Source organism: Lemur catta, chromosome X (assembly GCF_020740605.2).
Source record: "Lemur catta isolate mLemCat1 chromosome X, mLemCat1.pri, whole genome shotgun sequence".
Classification (NCBI taxonomy): domain Eukaryota; kingdom Metazoa; phylum Chordata; class Mammalia; order Primates; family Lemuridae; genus Lemur; species Lemur catta.
Genome location: NC_059155.1, coordinates 66570086 through 66586104, shown reverse-complemented (window position 1 = coordinate 66586104; position 16019 = coordinate 66570086). Strand labels below are relative to the sequence as shown.

Here is a 16019-nt window from a genome sequence, read left to right as displayed (position 1 = left end):
GTTAATGGGCTCTGTCCATGTTTAAATATGTTTTCTGTGAGGGAAAATGACACTTAACATTTGGATAGCACTGTGTCATTTACAAAGGGATTTTAATATTTATTTATGTGTATGTGTCTCAATAGTCCTGTGAGGTAAAAATTATTATACCCATTATTCAAAAGGCAAAGTGAAAGCATAGAAGAATCACCTGTGGAGATTTACACAACACCGATGCCCTGGAGCCCCGCCCTGAGATTCTGGTGAAGTCCATCTCGGGTGCAGTCTGCCGTCAGCATTATAAAAGGCCACCAGGTGATTCTGAGGTGGGGTCTGGGTTGCGAACCTCTGGGCTCCAGGGACTTGCCCAAGTTGGTGTAGCTAGGAGGTGATCTGGTCGGAGGGAGCTCAAACTCAGCTCTTCTTGGTGACTTCAAGTCTAGGAGCATACTCCTACAACATGATAACACACCTTAGCTCAAGTTAGTCTCCCAGTGGAGCTGGTTGGTCTAACCCAGTGATTCTCAAAATGTGGCTCTTGGACTAGGAGCAGCAGGGTCATGGGGCGATCTGTCAGAAATGCACATTCTCTGCCCCACCCTGGACCTAATGAAAGGGACAGTCAGGGGGGAGGGTCTACCCCTCCTTTATCGAGCCCTCCAGCTAGCTGATTTGGAGGCAGCTCCAGTTTGAGAACCACTGGTCTAAGGTCCTAAGAAAAAGGATAGATGCATTTTGATGGAGATAAGGTAGGTGCTAAAACAAGAACACAAACATACACACCCCTGTGTACACACATACGTGCACACACACATGCATACCTGGAACAGGCCCTGCCTCTGGGAAATTAGCCCTGGGTGTGGAGGAGCAGAATGAGGGTGAGTAGTGCTGGGAAAAGTAAGACTCCATGTGCTTCTGGGAGGTATGAAGACACCAGGGCAGCACGAAAAGAAAAAGGATCTCCCAAGGTGAGCCTCCGTGAACTTCATTTTCCCATGGGTGGCCCTGGAGGTGTTAACAAGAATTTGTACATTCCTTTGCTGTGCTGGCAAGTCAGAGGGTGTTTTTGTTTTGTTTTGTTTCGTTTCATTTTTGTTTTTCAAAGTTTTAGGTTTTTTTCTGAATCAAGCACATTGTTGAGATGAACATTCTTGTGTGATTAAATGAGCCCCCTTCTGCTTGGAGCCAAAGTCACATTCTTTGCTTCAATTTCATCCCAGGTGCTCCTTTTTAATTGCATTTCATATTCAACTGTGCAGCCATCCCTTTCCTGGAGAGGGAGGGCCTCCTAATCACTACAGTGCTTTTCGCCCCTGCAGCTGGGACTTCAAAGGCCCCAGAAGTCATATTGTAACATGAGCTCCAAATTGTCCCTGAGCCTGATTGCAGAGAGGCATCATCAGTCAAGACTCATCAAGGGGAAAGGATACCACCGTGTGGCACGGGGCGACAGAGTCCAGCCTCATCTTCAGCCTCTCTTGGAGTCTCCCCCTCCGTGGCATTGCCATTCCCAATCTGAAAACCGCACCAAGACATACATAATTCAAGGCTGTGCGCTGGTCGCCCAGAGCAAGGGGACAGATGTGTATGCTCAGGAAACAATGTTGGTTTCAAGCAAATGTTCGCAGTACCAGCTGCCAACGGCAGACTGACATGGGAAAGTGTAAACAATGACTACAAACTGCAAGACAGGGCTGTTGTGGGGCAAAATCACAGAATCTGATTTGGGTTTTGCTTTTGTAATTACTGGACCTAGAGAATGTAACTGCAAAGCACATGATGTTTCCAAAATGGGTAGGACCATGCAAGCTCGTGGATGACTTCAAGTCCTCACTTTGACATTCAAGTTTGACTCCAAAAGTTAACAAGAGCAGGCCCTGCTTTACAGAGTAGCTTAATTTTAAGTTCCAAAGCACATTTTGGAATTGTGGAAGCAGATGGGGTAACTTGTGGTTCTATTTTCTTTCCTCAGCCTGGAACTAAATAGAGTATTGATTCCTAAAATGGGAATTCTGAAGGCAAAACACCGGGGTTGGCTTTTTTGATCAAATCTATGAGTTTCTCAAGGTCAAAGAGCTATGTCACCATTATCTTTCTTCAGTGTCAGATCTAGTATCTTGTATATTGATGCTGAGCAATATACTGTATGCTTTTCAACAATGGATAAATGCTGAAAGCCTGTTCTTTAGCTGTGACCTTTTAGAATAAATCAGGAAAATAATCCTGGCTGAGTTTTCTGGAGACATGGAGCATTTCCCCAAAAGAGACCCGTCTGCCATTGTGTAAAATGTCACATAAAACACTAGGTGTCAAAAGAAAATGGTAATCGGCTTGGTGTTTTATGACCTGAGAGGAGCTGCTTAGTTCCTAGACCCTGAACTTCCAAAGAATGAATATAAAAGTGCAGTCTGAAGACTCTATGTGCCCTGGTGTATCTTTGATCAAACTGAACCTGCAAAGAAGTGTGGCAGGCTCTAAATGCCGTGGAGACTAACTGCTCAGGAAATCCATGCCAGTGACTTTACTGAACATGTCACATCAAAGGGAAAAAACGCCCTACTGACTGGAATGTTCTTTTGGTGTTCAATGTTGAGAGAGAATAGAAATGAGATTAAATTTCAGTATTTCTGGATTTGGTTAATAGATTCTATCTTCCAAATATAAGAACTTTAAGTGATTGTACTGACTTAGTAGAAAAATATCCAAAACGTGTATCTAATAACCTGGAGGGGAATAAAAACATAACTATAGATAAGAGAAAGCATCATAATCTCTAGAGAAGTGGTTCAAAAAATGATTTTCAGCTGTGACATCCAAGATAGCTGAAGTTAATCAGTGCAGACACTTCCATGGGTAGACTCCAGCTTTGCAGAATCTCAGGACACCCTTTGCAACGTGACTCTGAAGGAGTTAAGAATATACCACTCCCAAATATGCTGCTCTGTCATATTGGCTATTTTGAATTAAAGGCATTTAAACAAAAAAGTAGGTGCAAGAAGATCACTTTGACCGTTGTTCTGTTTCTTAAAAGCTGGAGATGAAATTCCCATGTGAAAGAGGTCCTTCTTATACAAAAGGAATAACTTTCTTATCATCAAGGATGGGAAGTTGAAACCAAGAGAATTCTGTACAGACCTTGCTAAAATAATTATCTTTTTAGCTTCCCTACATAATTTAGTTGCTTTTGCACAGCTCGCTATTCTTTGTCCAAATAAGTATTTAAGTGATTGACTCTAATTGCTTCTTTGGGTCTTCGTTTCCTTATGAGGGCTCTTGTGCAACATAAAACTCGTATTACATCAATTTGTATGCTTTTCTCCTGTTAAACCATCTTATGTCAATTTAATTCCTGGACTCAGCCAGGGCCCTAAGAAGATGGAGATGGAGTTTTGTCACCCCTGCAGCTCCTTTCTCAGGGATTCAAGGAGGTTAAAAGCAAAATGTTGGGGAATGATATTGGAGGGATAAATATCCTAATTTATATTTTATAAAAAGAAAAAATACTTTGTACATGCGAGTCCTTCATGTTGTTAACAAACCACTTGGGCCCCACTTTGCAGCTGCTGACACAGCTGTCTTGGAGGATGTCTGCTCTTGCATCCTGCAGTGGCTGCCAAGGCTCACGGCGGCATCTTGTACCCAGAGGAATCCATCCTTACTTGAGGCTCAGAAGACAAAAAGCAGCACAAACATTTCATTTATGTTCCCCCTAGTTGCCCTGAGTCAGAACATCAGGCTTTCCTGGTTTCTCTTCCTTTTCTCTCTCCCCACGTCAAGGTCCTGGCTCCACCCCATCATCCCTTCTATGCTCGAGATAGAAAATGTAATTTCCCTCCAGTCTGTGCCAGCCAAAGTGTCCCCAGTCGCCTTGGATACTCACATTCTTCAGAAGGAAGCAACTGCAAGTTCAATCATTCTCTATTTGCTAAAACCCTTCACTTCTCATGACTCATGTTGATGGATTCATTCACTAAAATTCCAGCCCTACCCACTGGGGACTAGAAGACTGAGAGGGCCAGACTGAGAACTGTGTCTTGCCAAAGGAGAATTGCTTTAGCTGGTGTCTGAGTTAGGATCCTGTAACTTCTGGCCACCATTTTTATAGAGGTGAAGCCAGGTAAAATTATCTATTGAAGAACTCTACTTTGTGTTAGGATGGATGTGGTTTTGAATCCAGGCTCTGCTACTTCCTAGTTGTATAGCTTTGGGCAAATCACTTAACCTCTCTAAGCTCTATAAAATATGTTAATTCATCTACCCATACAAACTTGTTGGGCACAGTAGCTGGCATAGCATGAGTGCTCAAAAATGTGATTGTGGCAGAGATACTCACCACATCCTTGTTCTCCTTTTCTTCCTGGGCCCACAGCTAGACTACATTTCCCAGCTTCCCTTGCAGTTAGTTGTGGCCATGCACTGGCTCTAGTCAGTGGGATGTGAGCAGAAGTGAAGCCCATAAATTCCATGTGCAATCTTCTGCAGTCTTCCTGTCTCCTGGGCTGGAATGGAGATGACCTTGGAAGCCATGTATTGAAGATAGCAGCTCTGCTGTCAACCTGGCCCCTGAATGACTATGGAGGACTTCTCAGTGACCTGTTTATCTGCCCAGTACTGGCATGTGAGTAAGAAACAAAGCTTTGTGGTATTGAGCCATTTTCCACTTTGGGGTCAATTTGATAAAGCAGATAGTCTACCAAGACCATGCAGGTATTACCATTATAAATTCCTAGAAGGCTGGACAGTGGTGTGTTGAAGCCAGCTTGTACCAGCTTGTAAGAGCTGATGGTTAAATTTGCAGGAATTTTGTGAGCTAGTTGATGTCATATTCCCAGCTTGAAATCAGCCACAGTGGAAATACACCACAAAAATTGGCAGATACTAGAAACCATGCTTTTTTTTTTTTTTGCCCCATTGGAACATTTACTAGCACACCATTGACTAGGAATATATTCTTTTCCTTTTTACCTTATCCCAAAGCCTCATAACCTAGTGCACTATATATTTGTATGACTCAAGATCAGACTTGAATAAATTAAAAGAGGAGGAGACATTATAAAAGGATGAAAGCTACGGGGCATACGGTGAAGGGGGAAGAGCAGTCTAATCTTTGCCATTCTAAAATAGGGATATCTGGGGCTAGGGATATGTTTTTGTGTCTTGGGTCTCTTTAGAAATTTCAGATCTTCAACCTCCTTTACCTCCCCTGTCTGGACCAGTTGTCGCTGGTCCATTGGCAAGTGGATGTCCTCCAAAGCCCAGTGATTCTCCCCTCACTCCCAAGCAGCACTCCAGAATGACAGACACTGGGGAAAGTGTCTCATTCTCTTTGTGCTCCTGTCCGGGAGGCTGTAGCCAGTACAGTGGGGGCTGTCTCAGCCTGGGTCCCCCAACAGCAGACCCTGAGATGAGGATTCTAGTGCACATCATTTGTTTGGAAGGTGATGCCAGGAAATGGCACGAAGAAGTGGGGAAGAAGTGAAGCAGAGAAGGGAAGGCAGCCAGCAAAGAGTGTGTTACCCAGCAAGTTGCCACTGTGGGCAGCTGGAGACACTGGGAGACAGTGGAGAACAAGTGTCTCAGAGTGATCACTCCAGAAAGGGACAAGGTGATGGGGGTATTTATCTATTAGCTCTCTTTGGTCATTGGTCAGTGTAGTGCCATATGCCTAGGATGACCATCACCTGTCCAGACAACTAGACTGTCTCTGTTCTTTCATCACCTAGCCCCTGAGAATCTCTGTACTCCACCAAGACTCCCTTGCTCATCAGAGGTGAGCTGACTCCTTTATTCTGACCTCTCAGTCTGGACTACACATGTATTCTTTTAGCTGCCCTTAACCATGACTTCAGTCATATATTCACCCTGACTGCTACACACTTACTTTCCTTCAGTGCATTCATGTATAAGAAGAATGATTTGGATCACAATCTCAAAAATGACCTACCTGGAGGGTTCTTCTCTCATGATCCAATGTGATCATGACTGTCTTGGATTAGACATGTTTTACTGGAATTTCTGCACTATGCTAAACACAAAAATTGTCCCCAAAGACATTCACATTCTAATCCCTGGAACCTGTGAATATGTGACCCTACATGGCAATGGACTTTGCAGATATGATTAAGTGGCAGAGCTTGAGAGGGGGAGATGACCCTGGATGATCTGGGTGGGCCACTGAGAACATAAGGATCCTTAGAAGAGAGAGGTGGGAGGGTTGGAGTCAGAGAAGAAGATGTGACGACAGAAGCAGACCAGAGTGATGTGGAGCTGCGAGCCGAGAAATGTGGGCATTTTGTAAAAGCTGGAAAAAGCACAGAACAGATTCTCCCCTAAAGTCCCTGGAAAAAATGCAGCTGTGCTAGCACCTTGATTTTAGCCCACAAGATCCATTCAGACTTCTGCCCTCTAGAACTCCAAAGTAATAAATTTGTGTTGTTTTCAGCCACTAAGTTTGTGGTAATTGATCACAGCAGCCATATGAAACTAATACCCCCACACATTCAAGTTTTGAAAATTACATATCTTTGAATTGCTGTTTGGAGATCCAATGGAAGTGTAATGTTCGGCTGTCTTTTTTTCAGTTGTTTTCAGAAATCAGCTTGTGTATTACCTGTAACCAAATCAAGGTCAGGGTTGGCTACTCTCTGAAACCTGCTCTCATTAATCGGCTGGTGGCTTCTCAGGGCAGAGACCCTGACCTTGCATGTAGGGAGGTTAGCTATTGCCGGGAGGGAAATCCGCTGCCGGTGGCACCCACTGATTGTGGGCCAGTTATTTCTGGATTAACTGCTGCTTTTGATTACCTGCACTATTTTTTTTGTGTGTGTGGCTAATCCTTCATCCAGATAATTGAAAATTCTCTGCCTACACATGCTCTGTTTTGGGGCATCTGAAATCCAAATGTTTTGTAGCTCTGTTCCTCTGGTAGTGCTTTCAAAGCATCAGGAATTTTTATGTTCTTATCAGATTGGTTAGCTAACTCTTGAATGTGCTTCATTCTGGATAATAATAGCAAATATTTCCTGCACACTTTTACTATGCCAGTCAAACTCTAGGCTGAGCCTGTTTTTATGTCTACCATATTTTTGAATACTTGGTCTGAGCTGAGCACATCATGGCTGCCTCCATTTTACAGATTAAGGGCATGGGGGCTGGAGAACTTTTGTGGCTTGAGGACACTCACACAGCCAGTGCACGGCAGAGCTCTGCTCCAAAGCCCACACTTCTAACCAGCTTTGGAAATGGCCCCAGTTTATTCCCAGAAATAGAGCTGAAGTGAGCATCTCACTTTAACTGGCAGTGGAAGAGGCCAAGAGTTGGGAGGCAAACACAACCTCTCTGTTGACTGTTGTACTTTCTCCTGGACACAGGCTGTGTGACAGGAAGGACTCCCTGCATGTGTGACGGTCACTGAGCTCCTTTCTATTTCTAGGATGGTGGACTTCACCTTCCACCTTGCAAAGAAGTGAAGATTATAATTTTCTTAATGGATTAGAGAGGGTTCCTGTTTATGTCCCATGAAAGAAAGTTACTGGTTATTTCTGCATTTCCACTCCCCCAGTTTAACTGCATTCCCCATTCACCTCACACATCGATGGTCTTGACCTGCCGTTCAGTGTGTGTGATGGCTGGGTAGCCTTCACACAGCTCAAGAATCCCTTCCTTTGAGATTGGAGGACATAATTCTCACGCAGTGGTTCTCAATCAGGGGTGATTTTGCTCCTTGGGGGACATCTGGCAATATCTGGAGACATTTTTAATTGTCACAACTGGAGAAGGATGCTACTGGCATCTAGTGGGTTGTATGCATTTCCTGATGTTGCTATACATCTCAAACTATGCAAACTCGGTGGCTTAAAATAACAGAAACTTATTCTCTCACAGTTCTGGAGGCCAGACATCCAAAATCAAGGTGTCAGCAAGGTTGGTCCCTGCGGCAGACTCTGAGGGAGAGTCCTTTCCCTGCCTCTCTCCTACGTTCTGCCGGCTGCCGGCAGTCCTTGGCATTTCATGGCTGTGGCAGCATCACTCCAATCTCTTCCTCTGTCTTTGCATGGCCTTCCCCTCTATGTCTCTACATCTCAAATCTCCCTTTCCTTTCTCTTATATGGACACCTGCCATTGGATTTAGGATCCACTCTAAATCCAGGATAATCTCATCCTGAGATCCTTAACTTGATTACATCTGCAAAGACAGATGCTATTTCCAAATAAAGTTACATTCACAAGTATTGGGAGTTAGGTCTTGGATATATGGCTTCAGGGGACACTATTCAACCTACCACGTGAGTAGAGGCCAGGGATGCTGCGAAGCATATTACAATGCATAGGACAGCCCCTATAGCAAAGAGGCTGGGAAACTACTCTGCCACGAGTGAGAAATTTGATTGTTGCACAGAATACCTCTCCCTGTACTTCAAGCCCTTCAGCCAGCTGTGGCGTGCAGTGCGACCCAGTGCAGGCAATGTGGTCAGATGCCAGCTGTTATTTCCGTCTTTCTGCAATGTGAACGATCGTTTCCAGTGAGTGGAGGCCATGTGTGCCCAGTAGGTGGCATTCAAATACCCCATATAACCAAGCCTGGTGTGGAGACGACACAAAAGGTAAGAAATTAATGCAGCTTTCAGAAGTGAGTGGATTCAGGTATATAAATCTATAGTTTGCATCTCTGTCTTAAATGAACATTAAGAACCTCTGATTTCCCAGCATAGGCTCTCGAGGCTTCCCCCTTCTCTGGCACCCTCTTTACTTTAATGATTAATCTGTTGGGATACTGTGTTTTATGGGAATTTATATCAAGGGCCCCAAACCTTTTCTGTAAAGGGCCAGATAGTAAGCATTTTAGGCTTTGCAGGCCAAGAGGCAACACTGATGTAGGTTCTGAGATAACAAGAGAGAGAAGTCCTGCGGTGCTCTGCGAGATTTGCTTGGGGTGTCTGGTCCTGGGTAGCAGGCAACTTTGTGCCCAGTTGCCATTGCTGTAGACTTTCTCTAGAGGAAGAATGACTGACCAGTCCTGAGTGGCAGGCAACTTTGTGCCCAGTTGCCATCTGCTGCACACTTTCTCTAGAGGAAGAGTGACCAGCTCTAGGGTCCTGACCCTAGGCTCTGGGAGCAAGAGGGCAGGGCTGGAATGGGGGGAGGCTCACCACCATGGTCAATTTCACTGTCTGGCCTGGTGACACCCAGGTCCTGGCACACCCTTCTCTTCTCTTGAGGAGCTGGGCCCTCTTAACTTTGGCAGCTGGCTGGAGGGTCCTAGACTGCTTGATGCCCAGCAGTTGCCAACAGCAGAGACCTCAATGTGTGAGTGGTGACCAGTATGGGCCCTGAGCGGCACCATTGGCCTGGGAGGCAGGTTGTGGGAGCAGAGGGGGAAATGGGGTGGGGGGTGATGCCCTGGCTGGTCTCCCGGTTCACAGTGGCAGCCTGCTCCAGCAAGGTCTATGGGCCGCACAAATACTGGATTTAGCCCGAGGGCCATGGTTTGCCAGCCCCTGGTTTGGCCACATGGCAGATACTAAATTAGTCCTTTTCAGCTTGACCAACTACATGACTCATTTGTGAAAGCATGATGTTGAAAGCAGTAAGAACCACCTGACACCCCTGTACTAAGCTAGTCCCTGGGCTTTTATAGATAACACATCAAGGCTCAGAAATATGGGCACTGCTGAGCTTCTCTTTGGAGATTAATATGTGGGCCGAAGAAATACTCAGGATCACAGAGCTGAAAGGAATGTTCTTGCCCTTTGCATTTTGAAGTTTAGCTCCTCTCCTCCTTCCACACCATCTTAGTAGAGTACATAATCCTGCAAAAATGCAAGCACCAGGGATCAGATTCTATTTATTCTTGTGATATAGAGTTTAGTTTTGGCAAACTAATGTTTTGGGAATGTTGACCAATGAATTTATCTTGTCTTTTACCACATAATCTTCAAAGACAAGAATTAGAAACAGTATGTTTAGAAAGAATAAAAGGGCAGCAAACTCCAACATCTAAAGTTTCAAATGTCATGAACTGCATGCCGCACACACCGACTGTCTGGCATTTGCAATATGGATGCTTTGGTTAAGTCAAAGCCCCAGAAAATTGTCTGTTCTCACAGTAGTGACTGGTGTCTGTCAGCAAGTATTCTTTCCTTGCTTAGAAACTTCATCAAAATGCCTTCTGAAAAACCAGCTGTCACCTCTCCTTTTATTCAGCTAACCTCATGCTGTATCTTCCCTGGGCTGCATACTTACTGATTCGCTCGCAGCCAAGTTAGATCAGGAATGTCAGCTCTTGTCCCCTCCTCTTTTAAATCCCTCCTGATGCAGTTTGAGCTTGATTGCAAAGCCTGAGGACCTTTCCAGAATCCTTCATTGTGCCCCAATTCAGAATGAGCTAAATTTCAGGTCTGCCACTCTGCTATGGGAGTGATCAATAACCACCAGAAAAAGAGGTTTTAATGGAGAAATGGGACATCTAAGATGACAAATTAGAGATTTGCATCTAGGAAAGAGGGCAAAAATTGGTTTTTAGACCTCCAAAACCGTGTTCCTGCCTCAGTCAATAATAGCCTTTAGTGACTTGCTTGATGCTGACGAGGGAAGTATCTTGGAGGGAAGCTTGGCACTCAGAGATGTGGCTGAAGATGCTAAAATGACTCATTTGCGCCCCCAGATCTAGATCTTTGCCAATGTCCAGACAGATGGGGTTCATGTATGAGGAAAGGGGCACTCAGTGAGGGTCCTGCTTCTTCCTGGATCCTTCTTCATCTCTGTAGGGCCTGATATTTTGCTGTTGAGGTTTCCTCTGAGCCTGTGTAACATGGCTGTAACTTTCAGGAGAGTAAAAATGAGCAATATCCTCCTCCCACCCATTAATATGGTTGTAGGGCTCCAGCCCTGGCCTTCTCATCTACACAAGTTTTTTTAGCTACCTTATCCAGGTTCTCGGTTTTGACCATCACTCCCCAATCTCTGGCCTTGGTCTATCTCCAGAACTCCAGATTGGCTTCTCTAACTTCCTGTTTGAATGCAGCTGAAGGTCCCTCAGGCACTTCACACTCAATGTGTTCTCTACAAGAGGCACACTTTAGATTCAAAGACACCAATAGGTTGAAAGATTTGACATCTGGAAGAGATTTGGCATCTCCAAGGAGATTTGGCACCCCCACACCTGTGGGAGCAGATGGATGAGGAGGAGTCAGAGATGATGCTTCACCTTACTGGAGGGTGGAGAGATGTTGAGAAGATGGTGATGGGGGTGATGGGGGTGATGGCGACTTAGAAGAGGAAAATGGGTTTTTGTTGATGAGCTCTTTTCTGGGTGCAAATCACAAAGACCTAACTCAAACTAGTGTAAACACACACACACACAGCCCACAGAAAGAAAGAAGAAAAGAAACTTTATAATTTTACTTAAGATTGCTTTCACTATCCGGGCTCTTTCCTGGTTCCAAATGAAGCACAGAATTCTTTTTTCTAGATCTGTGAAATATGACATTGGTATTTTGGTGGGAATTGCATTGAATCTGTAAATCACTTTGGGTAGTATGGACATTTTAACAATGTTGATTCTACCAATACATGAGCATGATATGTTTTTCCATTTCTTTGTATCATCTTCGATTTCTTTCCTTAGTGTTTCATAGTTCTCTTTGTAGAGATCTTTCACCCTCTTGGTTAAGTGTATTCCTAGGTATTTTGTTTTCTTTGTAGCTATTGTGAATGGTATGGAGTCTTTTATTTGACTCTCAGCTTGACTGTTATTGGTATATAAGAATGCTACTGATTTATGTACATTGATTTTGTAACCTGAGACTTTGCTGAATTTATTTATCAATTGCAGAAGTCTCTTGGTGGAGTCTTTGGGACTTTCTAGATATAAGATTATATTGTCAGCTAGATTCACTTTCATAAGACAATGGGCTCCACACAGCCAGGAAGATAAATACAGAGAGCACACACTCTCCAGGCAAGCCCATGTGCAGCCAAGGCAGCTTCTCGTCATGGAGGCATTGCCTCTGCATAGAACCTTATGTAGAACAATATGAATTCCAAAGATTACCCTCTATATAAGTTGCCTTCTGCCAACAGGCACACTAGGAAAGCGGAGGGAACTCCTTTATGTGGGGGTCGGACTTGCTAAACTGAAAATTCAAGGTCCGAGGAAGAGTAAAGAAACACGTTAAACCGAGACTTCAGTCTCCATCTCATGTGTCTCCAAACACCTGGTTTGTGCATCATTGGCTTTGGGTTTACAAATTGGAGTGAATTTTATGGGAAGGTGGCACATAAAATTATAGCTCTATAAATGGCTATCGTAAGCCAGCCAAGTAAAAGGCATAAATTCCAAGTCATATGGTATGAAGAAACCGAGCTGAAATTGCTGTTATTTTCACTGGCAGGAAAACAAAAAATGAACAAAATCTGTATTCTTCTGAGCATATAGGAATCAGAATGCATTCCCATAGTGACTTCTTTTGCCCTACATGCAAGGGAACAAAATAAAAGTTCTAGTTCACCAATCTGACTTCTAATCTCTGAGATTTGATGTGAATACAAATAATAATGGTTTTCTGTGGTCCCTTCACAGTATGCATCTCTGGCAGTGTCATAAAATTTTTCTCATGATCCTAAGGGGCAAATTTAAGGCAAGCACTATTACAATCATGTTTGTAGCTGGATAAATTTAACAAGCAAAGGGTTATGTGATTACTACTTTGTACTTTAAAGAACTGAGTTCTTTTTCTGTCTATTCCTGTTAAATCACAAACTACGACAAAAGTGAGTGACTTAGCTTTTATATAAATGTTGACATATATATGAATGACTTTTATATAAAAGTTGGACTGATTTTGGTAAGATCCAGAATTATACCAGGGTCGTCTTAGAGAGGGAGGTCTAAAAAGTGATTGCAAAATATTCCATCATGTAATATTCTTTTTAAAGCAAGTCTATTTCTTTCTTTAGATATAGAAAAAATTTTCCTGTGGCTGCAAGATGGTGTAGGTGCCCCCAGGGCAGAGGTCTTTACTGGTGCAGTTGGAGAGATGGGGGCGCTGAGGTGAGGTGCTAGACTGACAGTTTAGGCAATGCAAGGGAGTGCTACCAGGTTTGGGGTTTTTAAGAACAGAAAGGCAATTTTATTAATGTCATAAGAGATATTGGGCTCTTAGGAATTGACTCAAGCTAGTCAAACACCTAAAAGATTGAGGGATAACACAGAGCACAAATGCAAACACTAACATTATGCAGGGTTGGCGTATTTGTGCCAGCCACCCTGAAGCCTTCTGTCCTGGTGTCCAGATATCCAGGGAGTGAGATTAGAAATGAGAAGACCAAGTGGATAGCAAGAAATTAGAATTGAGGCTGGTGGATGGTCCCCAGGGCTACTCCATCCAGGTCATGGTGACTCTGATAAATCCCACAACTCTCTCAATGGTATTTATCTCTAAGGAATAAGAGTAACCATATTTGTCAGATTCAGCCTTTACCTCTTTCCTGTATAAACACCAACATATTTTCCACATATTTTTCTAGTCTGCAGGTAGACCAGCATATCCCACATATAAAAAATAGCTTTTCTTTAGAAATAATATTTAGTATAGCACAATGGAGTAGTTTACAATCACTTTCCAGAGCTGCCTTTCAAAGATGACACTGGTGTCATTCTGGATCTTACCAAGATCAAGGATAACTTCCTCTCCTTGATAGTCCTAATTATCTCACTGGCTTTTGAAAGGTTTTGAACAGACACTTCAAAATACCAAGAGGCAGGCAAACATAAGAGGAGTTTTTCTATAGTTTCTCGTATTTTCCCCATGACAGTATGAAGTAATAATCACATATTAACTACATTGGCCTTTAAAGCCCTCAATTGGTGAGATTTTTCTTTATCTTTCAAATATTGGAGCTGGGGGTGAGGGTGCCCATTCTAAAATGGAGAACTGGGCAAATGGAGGCATGCCAGCAGCAAAGCTTGGCTGGCATGACCCAGTGACTTTGTTTACCTGGGGCAGAGATGATGGCAATTGGTGACATCTGCTGTGACTTTACTGTTGTCATGGGAAGCGCTGAAGGGCAGGCACTCTCCCGCTTTTCTCTAATGGCATCATTAAGATAGTGAGTTATAATTTTGGAACAGAGGAAGCTTTATCTCAGTAATTTTACAATCCTATCTCCAGTTCTTTTCCCTTTCTGCAATATGTCTAAATTATATTTTGTGTTGAAATAAGAGTCTTGCAGCACCTTGCTGTAATGACAAAAGTGTCAGTTTAGAAAACCCTTCTTTCCCAGGAGGAGGAAAAATTGACACATGGTCAGTGACCTAGAGGCCCATGCCTATTAATCTCTAGATTAGCCAATGATTTTCCAGAGCACCATGGTGCTCACGGATCTCTCCCAGACTCTTTCATCACCCATTCACACACACACTCCTGACCTCCTAATTTCACCCAACATATGTGAATGTTGCCTGTTTAACCTTCTGAAAGTAACCTTATTCCCCTAATAAGGCAAAGATGGTTAATATTCATCAAGTTTACAATGTGTTCCCCTATATTTTCCAGCTTCCTTTGAAGTGAAGTGGAGGTCATCTGACAACTTCTACTGGATGAATTGTATGTGGAAATGGCATGCGACTCATGAACCAGGGAAGTGAAGAGCTGGTGTGCCTCTTCCATCCCTTTCTCTCCTAACCATGGCAACCTGGGAATTCACACGTTGAAATGGCAGCATCACCATACAGAGGAAGCTTGGATCCCTGAGTCACCAGATGGAGGCAAGATCTGGCCAACTTGCATTGGAGTTCATTTAAGTGGGAAGTAAACTTACATTGTGTTAAGCCTTTGAGATTTTTGTTACTGCAGCATAGCCAATCTTATGCTGACTAAACCTTATTTCCACATTCTTGTAAAAATACAGTCTTCTTTATGAACTCATTATAAATATAATGAAGATATCGAGAACTCAGACTCAAATATCTGAAGTATCAGGATAGGATAAGTGGAGAAACATTCTGGTCTGCTTCCTTTAGGATTCAAACTAAACAAGTAAATAAAAACAAACAAGCAAATACAAACTCAAGTTTTCTGCTCAAATAATCTCCTCTTCCAAACTACCTAGGATCCTAGAAGTTATGTAGTTTGTCTAATGCAGAACTGTGGAACACTATCTCTTCAGAAACATTAAGTTATTTATAAGGTGGGTCAGAGTTGGCCTGAATGAAGTGTTGAGGAGTGACCTTAATGGGCTGGAGATGGAGGGCTCTATGGAAAATTGTATATTTGCCACAGTTTTGTGTATTCCTGCCCTTTATCTTTTGGCATTTGTTCTTTAGTTACTGGGCTAGATTTGATTATCTGATAGGCAGACTATGGACACACACACACACACACACATATCATTCTGGGGAATTAAATATTTTTGAAAAACAAACCAATAATCATGGGAAAAATCAGAAATTTGTTGGACTTTCTTACATTTTTTCAAGGAGAGGGTGGTTCAGTATTGTTTTTATTTAGATTGACATTGTGAAAAGGGGTAAGATGTGGATGAAGTTTCTGTCACATCTTTTAGAGCTTAGGGCCTCTAAAGTCCTTCATAGGACCCTGCTCAGATATTTCTTCAGAATTGTATCTTGTATCCAGTTCTTCTCAAATGGCTACTAACAGGCATTAAATACAAATTAAGCATTTTTTTTAAATAACAGAAGATATTTACATTTTAGAAAGGTAACTATGGATTAGTAAGAGTTTGCAGCAGAGTCTGATTATTGCAACAAACCTTTTTGTTTCTTTCTAGGGCTTACCTGATAGTCTTCATTGAACTGTGACATGTATGAGAAATAGACCTTTAAAGTGTGAGACCACTGAGAGCTGGGAGTTGTTTGCTGCAGTAGTTATCCTACCCTGACTAATACAGACCTCTTAGCCAATCACAGTGTATTTTCCCTAAGAAATGTGCACTGTATGAAGCAGTTTTTTAGGTGTCCTAAATACCTATGCTAAAGCTCAACGGTTTGAGGATTATCACAAAGAGTTATTACCTTTATG

At 43.0% G+C, this 16019-nt stretch overlaps 1 long non-coding RNA gene across 1 annotated transcript; it reads left to right on the top strand.

Annotated features, from left to right (window-relative positions):
- The first annotated feature begins 71 nt into the window (after positions 1–71).
- Positions 72–15001, top strand: LOC123628898. Its single transcript, XR_006731796.1, has 3 exons — positions 72–294; positions 4349–4597; positions 14535–15001. It is a non-coding gene; the product is annotated as an uncharacterized LOC123628898 (long non-coding RNA).
- Positions 15002–16019: the final 1018 nt, after the last annotated feature.